Source organism: Cryptomeria japonica, chromosome 6 (genome assembly GCF_030272615.1).
Source record: "Cryptomeria japonica chromosome 6, Sugi_1.0, whole genome shotgun sequence".
Classification (NCBI taxonomy): domain Eukaryota; kingdom Viridiplantae; phylum Streptophyta; class Pinopsida; order Cupressales; family Cupressaceae; genus Cryptomeria; species Cryptomeria japonica.
The window spans coordinates 581991575-582010461 of NC_081410.1; the positions used below are offsets into that span (position 1 = coordinate 581991575).

The 18887-nt window shown below is 45.2% G+C and overlaps 1 protein-coding gene across 6 annotated transcripts in view; it reads left to right on the forward strand.

Moving 5' to 3' along the window:
• The window catches only part of LOC131035677 (uncharacterized), a 376645-nt gene that overhangs the window by 287528 nt on the left and 70230 nt on the right, over window positions 1–18887 (forward strand). The gene's annotated exons all lie outside the window — the stretch shown is intronic.

The following is an 18887-nucleotide window of genomic DNA, read 5'->3' on the forward strand; positions in this document are numbered from 1 at the left end:
AAGAACATAAACTTGGCCAGAAGTGATTTAAAAATTGTGATTTACTTTAGTAAACAAACAACTTAAGAGAAGTTAATATATAAACTTTTTGCAGAGGAATGTCATAATTATTTTCCCATAAAAAGAGATTTTTTCAATAAGCAAAAAGCATGGGGTAAAAATTATTTTTGATGCTTTTTGAGTAACATTTGGCTCAAAATGACTAACTATACTTGTGTGTATGCTTCCTTGTGGTTGCATTCAAGTAACCTTCCCTAACTTAACCATCACATCATGCCAATACCAATTATGTTCTTCTTGTTACTAACAGTTGAAACTTGAAATCCATTGATTCTTTTTTATCAGAAGTGCAAACCCTTTGAAATAACAAATTTAAACAATAGTTTCCTCTTTACAACCTATGATGACTACTATATAAGATGTAGATGATGTTGCAGAAGATTGCGATTGCCAAATTAGAACATATATAGGCCCTGATGCATTTGAAACCATAGTAGTGTTTCATTTATACTGCATTGACATGGTGTGGCAAAGGTGTAAGTGAAATTCAATTAGTTTGGTTTTAAAAGGAAAATATTGGTATGGCTTCCCAACCAAAAACAAAGGATAGCTGTAGGTAGAAAATTTTACCATCACTTTTTCAGAAACCAAGGAATAAATCAGGATTTATTCCTTTTTTTAATATAAATCTCCGACTTTTTGGTTCAGAGTAGAGGTTTGACCTCTGAACGACATGGTAGATTGACTTGGAAGAAAACTCGTAGCTCATGATTGCACAGGAGTTTTTTATGAATGTTTGTTACTATACTCGAACTTGTTTTTGACGGATGATATATTTCCTGAAGCTTAAGAGTCAATTTGGGTCAGAATCCAGGAATATCATGAGAGAAAAATATCAGACTTTTGAAAATGGAACAATGTCTATTTGAAGATCAGTTATTATTGACTTGCAAGAAAACCCATAGCTCATGATTGCACAGGAGTTTATATGAATTTTGTTTACTATACTTGAAACTGTTTGTGACAGATAATATATTTCCTGAAGCTGAAGAGTCAACTTGTGTTAGAATCCAGGAATATCATGAGAGAAAAAATATCAGACTTTTAAAAGGGGAACAAATGTCTATTTGGAGAACAGTTATTGTCACTCAATTTGGGAAAGAGAGATATGCTTCAGCACTACCTACTGAACATCAAAGATTTTAGGGATTACTTAACCACCATGGAGAAAATTTTGATTACTCTTAGGTTCCTGTCTCAATCCTTTGAAATATATGTTGAAACGTTAAATTATTCTTGGGATGCTAACATATCTAGAATACACTGCATGTCAAACTACTACAAAGTGATAGGTGGTTGAAGCGATGCAGAAAGACTTGTGAATCTTTAAAAATGCATTAGCTGCCAAATTCAAAAGCAACGAGACAATGGAATTGCAGTCTCAAAAAGCAAAATGGCTGCCTGACGAATAACCCTCTGTGGTAAGATTCCTGAGATAAAGAAAGACTACAGTGAGAGAAAATGGCTAGAAAAATAGAAGAAGCCATATGAGATCAATATTGTAGAAGACAAGGATGGAGATGATAAATATGCCTTGGTTACTTATCTGCATCTGAATAATAGTGTATGTGACTTTGGTCATGGTGCCGGTAAACACAGCTATAAGAACGGATTTGTTTGTATCCTTTGTTATAAATAATACGTAGTCAGAAAATTTGATTCTTGATGAAGGCAAAATACATTATGTAGAGGTCCATGAAAATTTTCAGGTCAAATTGGTAGTCACTAAGACAATTATATTTCATAATGTTTATATATTCCTAACTTGAGTAACAATCTATTGTTTACAGCCAAGTCTCCAAGAAAGGACTTTAATGATTAACATTCAATGAAATCTTTCCGTTGTGAACGTTAAAAGGTCTAATAAGGTCAAAGCCTCCAATGTGGGAGAACATAATATCTGCTAGTTTGATGGTAACAACCTTTCCCAAATGAATGCTTTGATTGTCGTTTCTAATGTTAGGATGCTTTGGTACCAATTGTATAGTCATTGGAATTGACAATATCTTTCTAGTTTGGAGAAACCTAAAATGATAGAAGGATTGCCTCACATAAATAAAAATATAGAGGTTTATGCAGTTTGTGTGGCAGAGAGACAATGTCAAAGGCTTTTGAGGAAAAGGAAGACTTGGTGAGCAAAGAATTTGTAATCAAGGTAGATTCTATTATTGCAAAATTTCATGTCATACTCCAATTTGGTTTCTCACTAAGAAGCATGCATTAGCATTTAAATTCACATATTTTAGTGCAACACAAAATATAATATATTGCAATAGAATCACTTGTTTGATTAGAAGGGGAAGCTCCCTATAAATAAAAACTAACTCAACTTGTAATAAAACATATACTTGCAATTTATAATTTTTACAATGTTTTCTTCTTAAATTTAAATTCAACTTTTTTAAGTGTGCCAATCTACTAACCACACACCTTCATACAACCTATGAACTTCTAATTTTGAAAGTAAATTGTCTTTAACAATGTTGCACCCTCCTAGGGAAAGTGTGCACCACAAATAGAGCATTCATTAGAGAACAAGAAGACGATCAAGCTATAGCAAGAGAAAAACTAAGAGTTAATCCATTTGCAAGCAAAACACCAATGACTTTACCTAAAGATCATATACTACCAAAAAAGGCCCCCTATCATCCTTTCTTGGAGATACCTGCTATGCAAGATGAAGTTCAAGTAGAAAATCCCTTTCTTTCCCACAAAAGAGGCCCATTGGACAAAGCATTCAAAATGGAAGCAAGAGATATTGCAAAGCAAAAAATTGCATGTTGCCTCTATGCCAATGGTCTTCCTTTCATCTTGGTAAGATCACCATATTGGCGGGAGATGGTGACGGCAATCAATAATGCACCTACTAGTTTGACAAGTCCTGGGTATGAAAAGGTGCGCACCACCTTATTGGCAAGAGAGAAGAATCTTGTAGAGACATCCTTGAAACTGATTAGAGATTCTTGGGTTGAATTGGGTTTTTCTATTGTTTCTAATGGATGGAAGGATTGCAAAAACCATCCATTAATAAATGTTATTGCGGTGTCCCCCAAAGGGGCAATGTTTTTGAGGGGAGTTGATTGTGAGGGGCAGCTCAAAGATGCAGATTTAATTTCCAAAATCCTCTTTGATTGCATAGATATGGTGGGACATGAAAATGTTGTGCAAGTCATCACAGACAATGCAAAGGCTTGTAGGGCTGCAGGTGCTTTGGTTGAACAAAGATATTCACACAGTTTTTGGACACCATGCACTGTACACTCCCTCAACTTGGTCATGCAAGCAATTGACACTCAAATAGAGTGAATGAAGGATATCTACCGATAGGGTGAGGAGATCCAAATGTTTGTGACAAACCACCATATGTCACAAGCCATTTTTAGGAGCTTCTCGAGGTTGGAATTGCCGAAGGTAAATTTAATTTATCTATTTAATTTTATTTATGCTATGTTTAACTTTATTTTATATTTTTTTAAATGTGTTCTTGACATTTTTTTACATGAACCTAGGTTACTGAGAACCGATTTGCATCACATACAATAGTGATGAGACAAATTTTGAAGGTGAAAGAGGCATTGAGTGCCATGGTTATTAGTAACAAATGGAGTATTTGGAAGCAGACAAATTTAGCGAGGGCGCAAAATGTTAGGTTGTTGGCGGCATTATTGTACATGGGAATAACATTAGTTAATTATGTGTAATTGTTTTGGTTAGTTGGCAACCGAGGGGTGGAAGTTGCGGTGCGACGGTTGGCACTCGCACCCCCTCGGTACCCTTTTATACTTCGGAATGTAACTCGTAAAATACACTTACTATGAATAGAACATCGGATATACTTTGTTTGATATTTACAGCATTATTCTATGTTATGTTCTTTATGTCTTAAGTTATTCACCCGAGAGGGCAAACATTTGGCGCCGCTGCCTAGACGAACTCAGGAACAGAAGACACGGATGGCACACAGACACAATGGGCCTACCCGTTGGTGAAGTAAACCCAGAGGCCGATGACGCGCGGACAGAACTTTACACGAGAAGACACGGCAATGTGAGAATTTTCAATTTTGCTCCAGGTAGCCATTCAGACATACATTCGACGAGAAGCGACGGAGGCAGAAATCCCACCAAGTGCCATGTGGACAGCGCTAGAGGTTAGCCCGGCAGTAAACCGGTTAATGAACAACCTCCCCCGGTTGCTTGCACAGGCATCGCTGGCACAGCAGGCCCACCTGGAGGAGATTGCCCAGGAAGAGCGACGACAACAAATCCTGCAACACTATGAAGAGAACAGCCGACGAGAAACGGAAAGAGATGGCGCCAGACCAGGAGGGAATTGAACCGTGAACTTCTTATTTTCAAATAAAAGTGTCATTGACACGAGTTGTACTTGAGCAGATGAATTAATAAAGACATGTTTTGATTTAAGAATTGAGAGTTATGGAAATGTGCGACAATTAATGCCAAACCTATTGAATAAAGATAGAAATAAAAAACCGGAAACGAACGAGTGGGAGGCCGCGCGGAGGGCTTTGATTCTGGAGCAGCAAGTAGAACGTAGACGGAGGCTGAGGCAACTTGCCGAAGGACGACCTGCCGAAGGGGGGCCCAAGGAGAACCAAGGAGGTGTCACGGAAGGTGCAGAGGCCAATGGAAATTTCTATGCGTCGCCAGATCATCGTAGGATGCGGAGCCATGAAGAATTTCTAGAAAAAACAAGGTTATGGCGAAATCTAGTCGAGGAGACTCGGGATCAGTTTAGGAACTTATCCCTTACGCCACGAAGTGAAGATCACCAACGGGAAGCAAGAGTAGGAGCGTGTCAGAGCGAAGGGGAGGGCAACAGTACGAGTGTAGGTGCCACACGCGATAGGCAAAACACCGTACCTCCAGGACACACCACCAACGCCACCGGAGGAAGCAGCGCAGGGCCACAGACACAGACACAACCGCCCCCAAGAAGACGACCAGGGATGGCGAGTAAACAAAAATTGCCAAAGTTCACAGGGGACGGCAAGGAAGACCCCTTATGGCACTGCGTACATGTGAAACCATTTGGTCTGCCAACGGAGTGACAGACCAAAATGACTGGGTAAAGCAGTTTCCAGCCACGTTATGTGGAGTCGCCATAGATTGGTACTCCGATGTAGATAAGCAAAAAGTGGCCACATGGGCTAACCTACAGAAGGAATTCACGGAGGAGTTTCGGTTGCTCCGTGATGACAATGAAATTGTAACAGAGATATACAGTACCAAGCAAGGTACTAAGGAGACAGTACGGGCATACAGCAGGAGACTAAAGGAATTGTTGGGTAAAATGGAGAGCCAGCCAGCTGAAGGCTTAAAAAAACGATGGTTTGTGGAAGGATTGAAATCCTCCCTACGGAAAAAAATGAAGATTGTACCCCCAACGTCATATGACGACGCCTATAACAGGGCGATGGATCTAGAAAGCGAATACAAAACATCAAGGAAGAAGAAAAGTAATAAATATTCATCTGACGATGATGAAGATTTTGACGGGGAGAGCAGTAGCGGTGGCGAATCGAGTAAAAAGGTACACGCGCTCCAGAAGGACATGGAGCGAATGCTGAAAGAATTCAAAGCCATGAAAGGGAGTACAAGTAAGATGGAAGAAAATGAAGTGTGGTGTACAGACTGTAGGAGTGACGGACACACAAAGGGTACTTGCCCGAAGAAGGCATTCTGTGAGATTTGCCAAGTGATGGGACACTCCACCAAGGAGTGCCCATACAACATGAAAACCCGAAGCACGAACCAGGTGTTGTTCATGGAGCAGGCCACAACATCCGCACCAACGGGTACGGGCCAGCAGACTAACACAACGGCATCATCTGGAGGATACCGGGATAATAGACACGGCGGCGGAAGAAATAATAACAATAACAACAACAGAAACCAGATCCAGTATGATGCCAAGGGCCGGCCAATGATTCAATGTAGGGCCTGCAATCAGTGGGGACACTTCGCCCGCGATTGCACGAAGGAAGCCAACCCTCACCACCTCTGCCGATGGTGCGGGCCAGGCGACCATGAGGACGCAAATTGCCCGAAGCCTGGTGTAAACCTTCTAAACATAGAAACTACGAAGGCAGAAGTATTGGCAATCACAAGGGCACAGGCTAAAAAGATTGCCTACCCAAATCCTTACACGGAGACCAAGAGAGTGCAGGAGGCCAGAGACGAGATCACAAAGGAAATGGCCGCACAAGGACAGAACAGTCACCAGACAGCAAGTCCACCACGGACGAAGGGAGAAGAGGAAATCTTACGACAAATATTGCAGGTAGAGGTACCCGTGAGAATTCAAGACCTCCTGGAGACTTTGCCGCAGCTAAAAACAGCTATTTTAAACTCTGTACCCCCACAAGTAAAAACGAGGGAGGTCGTGAGCCCCACAACCAACCTTGGGTTTAGGGAGGTCGTGAGCCCCGTGGTCGACCCCATGTTGTTGGTAGTCAACAGCGGACGCCACCCGGCGGTGGTAGAAATGGGTATACTAGGGACTACCTTAACAGACACTATTGTGGATGAAGGGTCAGGCGTAAATGTACTCCCAGAAGCGACATGGAAAAAATTGGGAAAGCCTACATTGTGGCCCCCTACGTTCAACCTACTAGGGGCAGACCAACATGGGATTAAACCCCTTGGTACCCTCATGGGCCAGCAGGTGATGGTCGGCACGCAGCCATTCGTGCTGGATTTTGTGGTAATCCCCCTGAAGCAGAAAGGATATGACGCCATCCTGGGGCGGGGGTGGCTCATTGCAGCAAAAGCGAACCATAACTGGAAGCGGAATACCCTTTCTTTGGAAAACGTCGGGAGGAAGTACGTAATCGATCTCCATACGCAGATGGTGAGCGAGGAGTTAGAATCTTCCTCCGACTCAGAATCTGAGGGAGAACAGTTAGCGGAGGGTGGAAATGGATACCGCATGGAGCCTAGTGACGAAGGGGTGTTGGAACTGGAGGCATGCTCAGGGGACGATGGGGACTCCTTGAATGGCCTCTTCCATTGGCAAATGGGAGATTATGAACTATTTACACCCTCGTGCAACGTATTGAGCATCGAAGAAGAACCAGATATATTTCCCCCAGAATATGGCGAGTATAAGGAAGGGGAGGCAGCAGTGAATGAGATGCCGGCACACCAATTCCTGAAGGGGGAGCCCATTAAGTATCAGGAAGCCAAGTTAAAGGAAATGAATCTCGGGGAGATAAGTGACCCCAAGATCATCCTTGTCGGAGATGACTGGAATCCAGTGTTGAAGGTCGCAGCCTTCAAAATTTTCCTTGAATACAAGGATGTCTTTGCATGGACATACAAGGACTTGAAGGGCGTGCCCCCAGAGCTATGTGTGCACCGAATAACATTGGTACCGGGAGCCCAGCCAGTGAGGAAGCAGCCGTACCGAATGAACAAAAATTATGCTGTACGGGTGAACGACGAAATTGAGCGGATGTTGGAAGTGGGCATAATCTTCAGAGTGCAGACAAGCGAATGGGTGTCCCCCATTGTGATTTCCCTCAAGAAAGAGGCCAATCAGATCCGGATTTGTGTAGACTTCCAGTGCCTAAACGCTGTCACTATTAAAGGCCCGTTTCCCATACCCTTCACAGACAGCATCTTGGAGGAAGTAGCTGGACATGAAATCTATTCCTTCATGGATGGGTTCTCTTGTTACAACCAAATATCCATCGCGGAGGAAGATAAGCTGAAAACAACCTTCGTGGTGGAGGACGGTGTGTACGCATACAACCGAATGCCCTTCGGTCTATGCAATGCGCCTGCCACCTTTCAGCGCATCATCTTGCACATCTTCGACAAGATGTTGGTGGGGAACTTCAAAGCATTCCTGGATGATTGGTCGATTTACAGCGAACAGGGCACCCACTTAAAAACCCTCGGGGAGTGCCTAGAGAGGTGTCGGAGGGCACGATTGGCCCTCAACCCGAAGAAATGTAGATTCATGGTACCACAGGGAAGATTGCTGGGACACATTGTGTGTAAAGAAGGATTGAAAACGGACCCGGACAAGATTCGGGTAATAGTAGAAATGGAACCTCCTACGGACGTCACGGGGGTAAAGTCCTTCCTTGGTCATGTGCGGTACTACAGGAGGTTCATCAAGAACTTCGCTGAGGTGTCCCACCCGTTTGATAAGTTGATAAGGAAAGGGGAACCATACATTTGGGCAGAGCCACAAAGCAAGGCCTTCGAAGAGCTAAAGACAAGGTTGATGGGAGCGCCCATACTGGCATACCCGAATTGGGATAAGGAATTCCACGTTCACGTGGATGCCTCAAACTATGCCATCGGGGCTACATTAGCCCAAGTAGGAGGACACGGGCTGGACCACCCCGTTTATTTTGCCAGCAAGTTGCTCTCGAAGGCAGAAAAAAACTATAGTACCACAGAATGTGAAGCACTCGATATGGTCTATGCCATACAGAAATTCCGTCATTACCTCCTGGCCGCACCATTCACATTTTACGTAGACCACCAGGCACTCATGTATTTAGTAAACAAGCCCATTATCCAGCTAATGTATGGACAAGAAGCCGTGGTGCCAGTTGAATTCATGGTGCCGAGTCTACGGATTGCCATCGATAATCGCCTTGGCGACATGGAAAGCCTGAGGGAGAGGCTGTACGCTTTGAACAAATTGGACGAATGAAGGATGATGGCTCTGTGGGCGACAGAAACAGCCCAGCAAAGACGGAAGGTGTGGCACGACAAGCATCTCCGACGAATGAAGTTTACTCCCAGACAGCTGGTGTTAAAATTCAATGGGAAGAACGAAATTAAACCCGGGAAATTCAAAGTCCGATGGTTAGGGCCCTTCCGGATACGTGAGGTCAATACGAACGGGGCGAAAAAGTTGTGGACGCTGGATGGGAAGGAGATACCAGACGCAGTCAACGGGTCGAAATTAAAGATCTATCACGAATGGAGGGAACCAAGACCCTCCAGTCAATCAGTCCGCTAAATTATTAAAAAAAAAAAAGGAAAATGGCCACTGTACGGTGGGACCACCAAGGTGACACCACCGTGTGGTGGAACCATCGACGGTGACACCATCGTGCGGCGGGAGCCACCGAAGGTTGTTGCTGCGACATGAACCCACCGCACACCGCACCGAACAAACCCTTTCGCGCCTTGGCAATAAAACCCCTCACGGAGGAAGAAGACGCCGCACACCGCACAGCCCGACCACCATGCGACGCGAAGGATAAAGGAAGAGGAAGACTCGCCGCACGACACGAAAGGGAAGAACAGTCCGCACACGCCGTGTTGGCAGCATTATTGTACACGGGAATAACATTAGTTAATTATGTGTAATTGTTTTGGTTAGTTGGCAACCGAGGGGTGGAAGTTGCGGTGCAACGGTTGGCGCTCGCACCCCCTCGGTACCCTTTTATACTCCGGAATGTAACTTGTACAACACACTTATTATGAAGAGAACATCTGATATACTTGTCTGATATTTACGGCATTATTCTGCGTTATGTCCTTTATGTCTTAAGTTATTCACCCGAGAGGGCAAACATTTGGCGCCGTTGCCTAGACGAACTCGGGAACGGACGACACGGATGGCGCACAGACACAATGGGCCTACCCGTTGGTGAAGTAAACCCAGAGGCCGACGACGCGCGGACAAAACTTTACACAGGAGAAGACACGGCAACGCGAGAATTTTCAATTTTGCTCCAGGTAGCCATTCAGACATACGTTCGACGAGAAGCGGCGGAGGCAGAAATCCCACCAAGTGCCGTGTGGACAGCGCTGGAGGTTAGCCCGGCAATAAACCGGTTAATGAACCACCTCCCCCGACTGCTTGCACAAGCATCGCTAGCACAGCAGGCCCACCTGGAGGAGATTGCCCAGGAGGAGCGACGACAACAAATCCTGCAACGCTACGAAGAGAACAGCGGACGGGAAACGGAAAGAAATGGCGCCAGGCCAGGAGGGAATTGAACCGTGAACTTCTTATTTTTAAATAAAAGTGTCATTGACACGAGTTGTACTTGAGCAGATGAATTAATAAAGACATGTTTTGATCTAAGAATTGAAAGTTATGGAGATGTGTGACAATTAATGCCAAACCTATTGAATAAAGATAGAAATAAAAAACCGGAAACGAACGAGTGGGAGGCCGCGCAGAGGGCTTTGATTCTGGAGCAGCAAGTAGAACGTAGACGGAGGCTGAGGCAACTTGCCGAAGGACGACCTGCCGAAGGGGGGCCCGAGGGGAACCAAGGAGGTGTCACGGAAGGTGCAGAGGCTGACAAAAATTTCTACGCGTCGCCAGATCATCGTAGGATGCGGAGTCACGAAGAATTTCTAGAAGAAACAAGGTTACGGCGAAATCTAGTCGAGGAGACTCGGGATCAGTTTAGGAACTTATCCCTTACGCCACGGAGTGAACATCACCAACGGGAAGCAGGAGTAGGAGCGTGTCAGAACGAAGGGGAGGGCAACAATACGGGTGTATGTTCCACACGCGACAAGCAAAACACCGTACCTCCAGGACACACCACCAACACTACCAGAGGTAGCAGCACAGGGCCGCAGACACAGACACAATCGCCTCCAGGAAGACGACCAGGGATGGTGAGCAAACAAAAATTACCAAAGTTCACAGGGGACGGCAAGGAAGACCCCTTGCGACACTGCCGTACATGTGAAACCATTTGGTCTACCAACGGAGTAACAGACCAGGATGACTGGGTACAGCAGTTTCCAGCCACGTTACGTGGAGTCGCCATAGATTGGTACTCCGATATAGATAAGCAAACAGTGGCCACATGGGCTAACCTATAGAAGGAATTCACGGAGGAGTTTCGGTTGCTCCGTGACGACAACGAAATTGTAACAGAGATATATAGTACCAAGCAAGGTACTAAGGAGACAGTACGGGCATACAACAGGAGACTGAAAGAACTCTTGGGTAAAATGGAGAGCCAGCCTACTAAGGGCTTAAAAAAATGATGGTTTGTGGAAGGATTGAAATCCTCCCTATGGAAAAAAATGAAGATTGTACCCCCGACATCATACGACGACGCCTATAACAAGGCGATGGATCTAGAAAGCGAATACAAAACATCAAGGAAGAAGAAAAGTAATAGATATTCATAGGACAATGATGAAGATTCTGACGGAGAGAGCAGTAGCAGTAGCGAATCGGGTAAAAAGGTACACGCAGTCTAGAAGGACATGGAGCGAATACTGAGAGAATTCAAGGCCATGAAAGGGAGTACAAGTAAGACGGAAGAAAATGAAGTGTGGTGTACAGACTGTAGGAGTGACGGACACACAAAGGGTATTTGCTCGAAAAAGGCATTCTGTGAGATTTGCCAAATGATGGGACACTCCACCAAGGAGTGCCCATACAATATGAAAACCCAAAGCTCGAACCAGGTGTTGTTCACAGAGCAGGCCACAACATCCGCACCAGCGGGTACGGGCCAGCAGACTAACACAACGGCATCATCTGGAGGATACCGGGATAATAGACGTGGCGGCGGAAGAAACAATAACAATAACAACAACAAAAACCGGATCCAGTACGATGCCAAGGGCCGACCGATGATTCAATGTAGGGCCTGCAATCAGTGGGGACACTTCACCCGTGATTGTACGAAGGAAGCCAACACTCAGCACCTCTGCCGATGGTGCGAGCCAGGCGACCACGAGGACGCAAATTGCCCGAAGCTTGGTGTACACCTTCTGAACATAGAACCTACGAAGGCAAAAGTATTGGCAATTACAAGGGCACAGGCTAAGAAGATTGCCTACCCAAATCCCCACACAGAGACCGAGAGAGTGCGGGAGGCCAGAGACGAGAACACAAAAGAACTGGCCGCACAAGGACAGAACAGTCACCAGACAGCAAGTCCACCACGAACGAAGGGAGAAGAGGAAATCTTACGGCAAATCTTGCAGGTAGAGGTACCCGTGAGAATTCAAGACCTGGACAGTATGCCGCAGCTAAAAACGGCCATTTTAAACTCTGTACCTCCACAAGTAAAAACGAAGGAGTTCGTGCGCCCCACAACCAACCCCGCGTTTAGGGAGGTCGCGAGCCCCGCGGTCGACCCCATGTTGTTAGTAGTCAACAGCGGACGCCACCCGGCGGTGGTAGAAATGGGTATACTAGGGACCACCTTAACAGACACTATTGTGGACGGAGGGTCAGGAGTAAATGTACTCCCAGAAGCGACATGGAAAAAATTGGGAAAGCCTACATTGTGGCCCCCTACGTTCAACCTACTAGGGGCAGACCAACATGGGATTAAACCCCTTGGTACCCTCATGGGCCAGCAGGTGATGGTCGGCACGTAGCCGTTCGTGTTGGATTTTGTGGTAATCCCCTTAAAGCAGAAAGGATATGACGCCATCCTGGGGCGGGGGTGGCTCATTGCAGCAAAAGCGAACCATAACTAGAAGCGAAATACCCTTTCTTTGGAAAATGTCGGGAGGAAGTACGTAATCGACCTCCGTATGCAGATGGTGAGCGAGGAGTTAGCCTCTTCCTCTGACTCGGAATCGGAGGGACACCACTTAACAGAGGGGGGAAATGGATGCCGAATGGAGCCCAGTGATGAAGGGGTGTTAAAACTGGAGGCATGCTCAGGGGACGATGGGGACTCCTTGAATGGCCTCTTCCATTGGCAAATGGGAGATTATGAACTATTTACACCATCGTGCAACGTATTGAGCATCGAAGAAGAACCAGATATATTTCCCCCAGAATATGGCGAGTATAAGGAAGGGGAGGCAGCAGTGAATGAGGCGCCGGCACACCAATTCCTGAAGGGGGAGCCTATTAAGTATCAGGAAGCCACGTTAAAGGAAATGAATCTCGGGGAGACAAGTGACCCCAAGATCATCCTGATCGGAGATGATTGGAATCCAGTGTTGAAGGCCGCAGCCTTCAAAATTTTCCTTGAATACAAGGATGTCTTTGCATGGACCTACAAGGACTTGAAGGGCGTGCCCCCAGAACTATGTGTGCACCGAATAACGTTGGTACCAGGAGCCCAGCCAGTGACGAAGCGGTCGTACCGAATGAACAAAAATTATGCTGTATGAGTGAACGACGAAATTGAGCGGATGTTGGAAGCGAGCATAATCTTCAGAGTGCAGACAAGCGAATGGGTGTCCCCCATTGTGATTTCCCTCAAGAAAGAGGCCAATCAGATCCGGATCTGTGTAGATTTCCGGTGCCTAAATGCTGTCACCGTTAAAGACCCGTTTCCCATACCCTTCACAGACAGCATCTTAGAGGAAGTAGCTGGACACGAAATCTATTCCTTCATGGATGGGTTCTCTGGTTACAACCAGATATCCATCGTGGAGGAAGATAAGCTGAAAACAACCTTCGTGGTGAAGGATGGTGTGTACGCATACAACCGAATGCCCTTCGGTCTATGCAATGCGCCTGCCACCTTTCAGCGCATCATCTTGCACATCTTCGACAAGATGTCGGTGGGGAACTTCAAAGCATTCCTGGATGATTGGTCGATTTACAGCGAACAGGGCACCCACTTAAAAAGCCTCGGGGAGTGCCTGGAGAGATGTCGGAAGGCACGGTTGGCCCTCAACCCGAAGAAATGTAGATTCATGGTACCACAGGGAAGATTGCTGGGACACATTGTGTGTAAAGAAGGATTGAAAACGGACCCGGACAAGAGTTGGGTAATAGTAGAAATGGAAGCTCCAACGGACGTCACGGGGGTAAAGTCCTTCCTTGGTCATGTGGGGTACTACAGGAGGTTCATCAAGAACTTCGCTGAGATATCCCACCCGTTGGATAAGTTGACAAGGAAAGGGGAACCATACATTTGGGCAGAGCCACAGAGAAAGGCCTTCGAAGAGCTGAAGACAAGGTTGATGGGAGTGCCCATACTGGCATACCCGAATTGGGATAAGGAATTCCACGTTCACGTGGATGCCTCGAACTATGCCATCAGGGCTACATTAGCCCAAGTAGGAGGACACGGGCTGGACCACCCCGTTTATTTTGCCAGCAGGTTGCTCTCGAAGGCGGAAAAGAACTACAGTACCACAGAACGTGAAGCATTCGGTATGGTCTATGCCGTACAGAAATTCCGTCATTACCTCCTAGCCACACCATTCACATTTTACGTAGACCACCAGGCACTCATGTATTTAGTGAACAAGCCCATTATCCAGGGGAGGATAAGTCGTTGGCTATTGCTACTACAGGAGTTCAAATTTTTAATTGTGGTGAGACCAGGGCGAAGCCATGTCATAGCCGACCAGCTGTCGCGGATTAAGTCAGGGGAACCTCCAGAGGGAGTAAATGACGATTTTCCGGATGCACACTTATTCCAAATAGCCATACTTCCGTCATGGTACAGAAAGATTGGTGAGTACCTATCGACGTCCCGATTTCCGGAGGGTATGCCTCCAAGGGAACGAAGAAAGCTCGCATTAAGGAGCAGGACTTTTTCGCTCATCAACGGGTTACTTTACAAGATGGGGCCGGACCAGATATTAAGGCGTTGTGTCATGGAAGAAGAAGTCTCGAGTGTACTAAAGGAGGCACATGAAGGGCCCGCAGGTGGACATATGGGTCCAGACACCACAGCCCGAAAGGTGCTTCTCGCAGGACTATGGTGGCCAACGGTATATCACGACGCCAGGGAGTGGGTCGTGAGGTGCGACACTTGCCAACGGGCGAGCAAACCTCTGAAGCGGGACTTCATGCCCCTCAACCCGTCACATGCAGAAGAACTCTTTGAGCGATGGGGACTCGACTTTGTGGGTCCTCTTAAGGCCAGCCGCACACGACGGTGCCGGTACATTATAGTTGCGACAGAATATTTGACCAAGTGGGTGGAGGCAAGGGCTCTCCAGGATAATTCGGCAGTAAGCACAGCAAAGTTTATTTATGAACAAATCATTATGCGATATGGTATACCTATTCAGTTGACCAGTGACCGGGGAGGCCACTTCGTGAACCATGTCATACACTGGTTGACATCAGACTTCAAGATTTTTCACTCATTCTCAAGTCCGTACTACCCACGTGCCAATGTCCAGGCATAGGCCACAAATAAAATAATAATGTCGGTGATATATAAGTCTTGTGGAGTGGAGAAGGATGACTGGGAGGAGCGCCTACCGTCAGCACTTTGGGCATACCGAACGACCTACAAAGTAACTACTGGACAGACTCCTTTCCAGCTAATGTATGGACAAGAAGCCGTGGTGCCAGTTGAATTCATGGTACCAAGTCTGCGGATTGCCATCGATAATCGCCTTGGCGACATGGAAAGCCTGAGGGAGAGGCTGTACGCGTTGAACAAATTGGACGAGCGAAGGATGATGGCTCAGTGGGCGACAGAAACAGCCCAGCAAAGACGGAAGGTGTGGCACGACAAGCATCTCCGGCGAATGAATTTTACTCCCGGACAGCTGGTGCTAAAATTCAACGGGAAGAACGAAATTAAGCCTAGTAAATTCAAAGTCCGATGGTTAGGGCCCTTTCGGATACGTGAGGTCAATACGAACGGGGCGATAAAGTTGTGGACGCTGGACAGGAAGGAGATACCAGACACAGTCAACGGGTCGAAACTAAAGATCTATCACGAACGGAGGGAACCGGGACCCCCCAGTCAGTCAGTCGCTACTAAAAATTGAGAAAATTTGAAAAAAAAAAAAATAATAAAATAAAAGAAAATTTGAAAAAAATATATATATATAAAAGAAAATTTGGAAAAAATATATTATGAAAAAAAAAAAGAAAAAAAAAAGGCCACCGTACGGTGGGCCCACCGAAGGTGGCATCACCATACGCTGGAACCACCGTGCGGTGGAACCACCGACGGTGGCACCACCGTGCGGTGGTCACACTGTGCGGTGGGAGCCACCGAAGGCCGCGAAAAATATAAAGCGCCGCATGAAGACACCGCCGCGCAAGGTTAAAACGCCGCACACCGAGGAAGCCACCACGCCGCACGAAGAAGCAACCACCACGCACCGCACAATCAACACGCGCAGCAGCCAAAGGAAAAGAATGGCCGCACAATCCCACGCACCGCACGGCCCAGTCAACACGCGCAGCAGCCAAAGGCAAAAAGAGGGAGACCAAGCCGCACAACTCCCACGCAACCACAGGTAGACCAAACAGCAAGGGTTACGCGCAGCAGGCGCAAAGGGAGGAATAAGAGCCACAGGTAGACCAAGCAGCCGCACGGCGGCAGCCAAAAAGAGAGGACCGTTACGAAGGGTGGATTTTTTCTAAACAAATCAGTTACAGGGAGATCGATGGATTAAGCCGGGAAGAGGAGTTGGAAGAAACAGCTGCACGCTTCTTCCAGTAGCAGCCAGAAGGAGAGAGGTAGCAATATCAGGATCTTAGCTTCAGGAGTACGTGTTGCAGGCGGCACCATGGATGCCAGCACCCGGCAAAAACAAAAACAGAAAACACCATAGGTTGCCGCAAGTGTGAAAAACACAGTGACGCCACAGAATATTACTTTCGAGGGCTTGAATGGGTTGGAATGCCGAAAATGGTGGCAGGACACCCCCGATAATGACCAGGTAAAGCAAAACCTCCGGAAGGCAGAAGTAGAGTGGGCTATTCGGATGCTCGTGTTCCCTATCCGGGAGTACGAGGGTGCCCTACGCTTCATGGTGGACACCTTCGACAGGCATACATGCACCAGCACGTTTGAATACCTCCGGAGGGATGTCACTATATCCTTCAAAGCAAGGGATTTCACGAGGGTATTCGGCATTCCGAGCAGCCAGGGCAAGAAAATAGACTTGAAGGCCAAGAAGATGACACAGGAGTGTTGTCCTCATTTTTGTTTCCAAAAATGAAGGACCACTACGATGACATTTTTATGAAAAAATAAAAATTATTACTCTATGGCACGCTTCTTGAGGCAGAATTTTGACTAATCCTTGGACTGGCTTAATCCTCGGTCCATTCTCGAACTACGTTTCAAATTTCGTCCAATTCTGGGTTCGTTTGCTATGCCTTTCCTTCAATTTCGGGTTTTAAAACCCAGACTGCAGGTGGAGAATTTTCTTCAAACTGCAAGTTTTAATGATATTCATTGTTTTGGTCTTTGTAGGGGAATTTTTGACCAATTACATGTGCACTTTTATTTCAAATATGTCACTTGTAATTTATTTTAAGTTTCCCATTTAATGTTTTTATCTTTTTGTTGTTTTTTGGTCATTTTTAGTTAAAATAGGGGTTTTTTAGCTCAACTGCAAGTAAACTTGCAGTTTGTCCAAAAAACCCCTACTTTAATGGTTTTCACATGAAATAGGGATATTAAATCCCCATTACATGTGTGCAAGTGTTTAATACTTGTTGTAGGGATTTTATTTCCCCCTTACAAGTATTTTTAAACTTGCAGTTTGTCTTTTAAAACCCGATTTTAACATAAAAGTTCATTTTTGACAATTTTAAACTTGTCATTTGTCCAAAAAAACCCGATTTTGGCTTAATGAGTGAAAAAGTGAGATTTTAAACTTGTTGTTTTATTTTCAAAACCCGATTTTAAGCATGAAAGAGGGAAAAGTGCAAATCGAACTTGTTATTTTGTATTCAAAACCCGATTTGCTCCCTTCTGAAGAAAACGAACTTGCCATTTGTTTTTCAAAACCCGAAATGCAAGAGGGAAGCGATTTTAGACTTTTTCAAAGCGAAATTTGTGGAGGAATCGTTGGATGAAGGAGGCGTTTTGGGTTTGCATCCTATCTTCTTGCATTTTTGGACATCTATCATGCCATTTCAAGGACAAATTCGCTGGTTTTTACCCTAAAAACAGCAACCACGTTTTTTCCTAACGTGAATCATTAATGCCACGTTTTGAGGGGTTGAATCTTTAACATCTTGCATACTCCTAAATCGTTTTGCCCTTTTCTACCAAGGCGTGGAGCATGGGATTGGTTTCGCATCATTTAATGGTTCATTGAATGAATATTGAATACCACGTTTTTGGCAAAAACGTGATTCTCTTTGGCTGCGTTTTAAACCTTTGGCATTGTTTCCTCTTCAAACACCTTTGGTGTTATTGCTTCAGCAAATACCTTGATCGTTTTGCTTCAACAAACTTGAAATGAACACTTTCATTGGCATTTTACTCCTCCAAGTTTAAGATTGCTGCCATTTTTGGGGGCATTTTCACAAAAAACGTGATAAGGGTTTAATAGTCCAGTTTTGCTTCTTCATCTCAAGAAGTATTGCATTGTTGGAGAAGCATTTTGATTTTCCAATCAAGGTATGTTCTTCTTTTCTTCTCTTCTTATTATTTTCATGTTTTCTTCATTTTTCGTTATTTGTTGCATTCTTCGCATGTGTTGTTTTTCCCTTAAAATTGGTTTTCATGAAAGAAATCTTCCCTTTGAAATGCAATTGTTAAATTGCATTATTCTTCTCAAAATTCCATCTTAGCTTGTATTCGGGATTTTTAATCTCGATTACAAGTTCGCTGGAAATTCTTGTTCTTCCCCTACGGTTGAGGAATTTAATCATTTTTGGTTAAATTTCCAAGCTTGAAAAATGTGAAATACCCCTCTCTTGCAAATTCGTGTTTTGAAAACCGGATTACATGTTGAAAAGATCTTCCCATTTTCATGAAAATGACTATCCCGGATATTCCCATTTCTATCCATTCACGTTCCCCATATCGGCACTTTCCATTTCCATCATTTCCCGCAAGTCAAAATCCCATTTTTCATCCGTTTCTCCATTTTCGAATTTACAAGTATACTTGTATTCGGGTTTTAAAATCCCGATTGCATGTATGTACTTTCCAA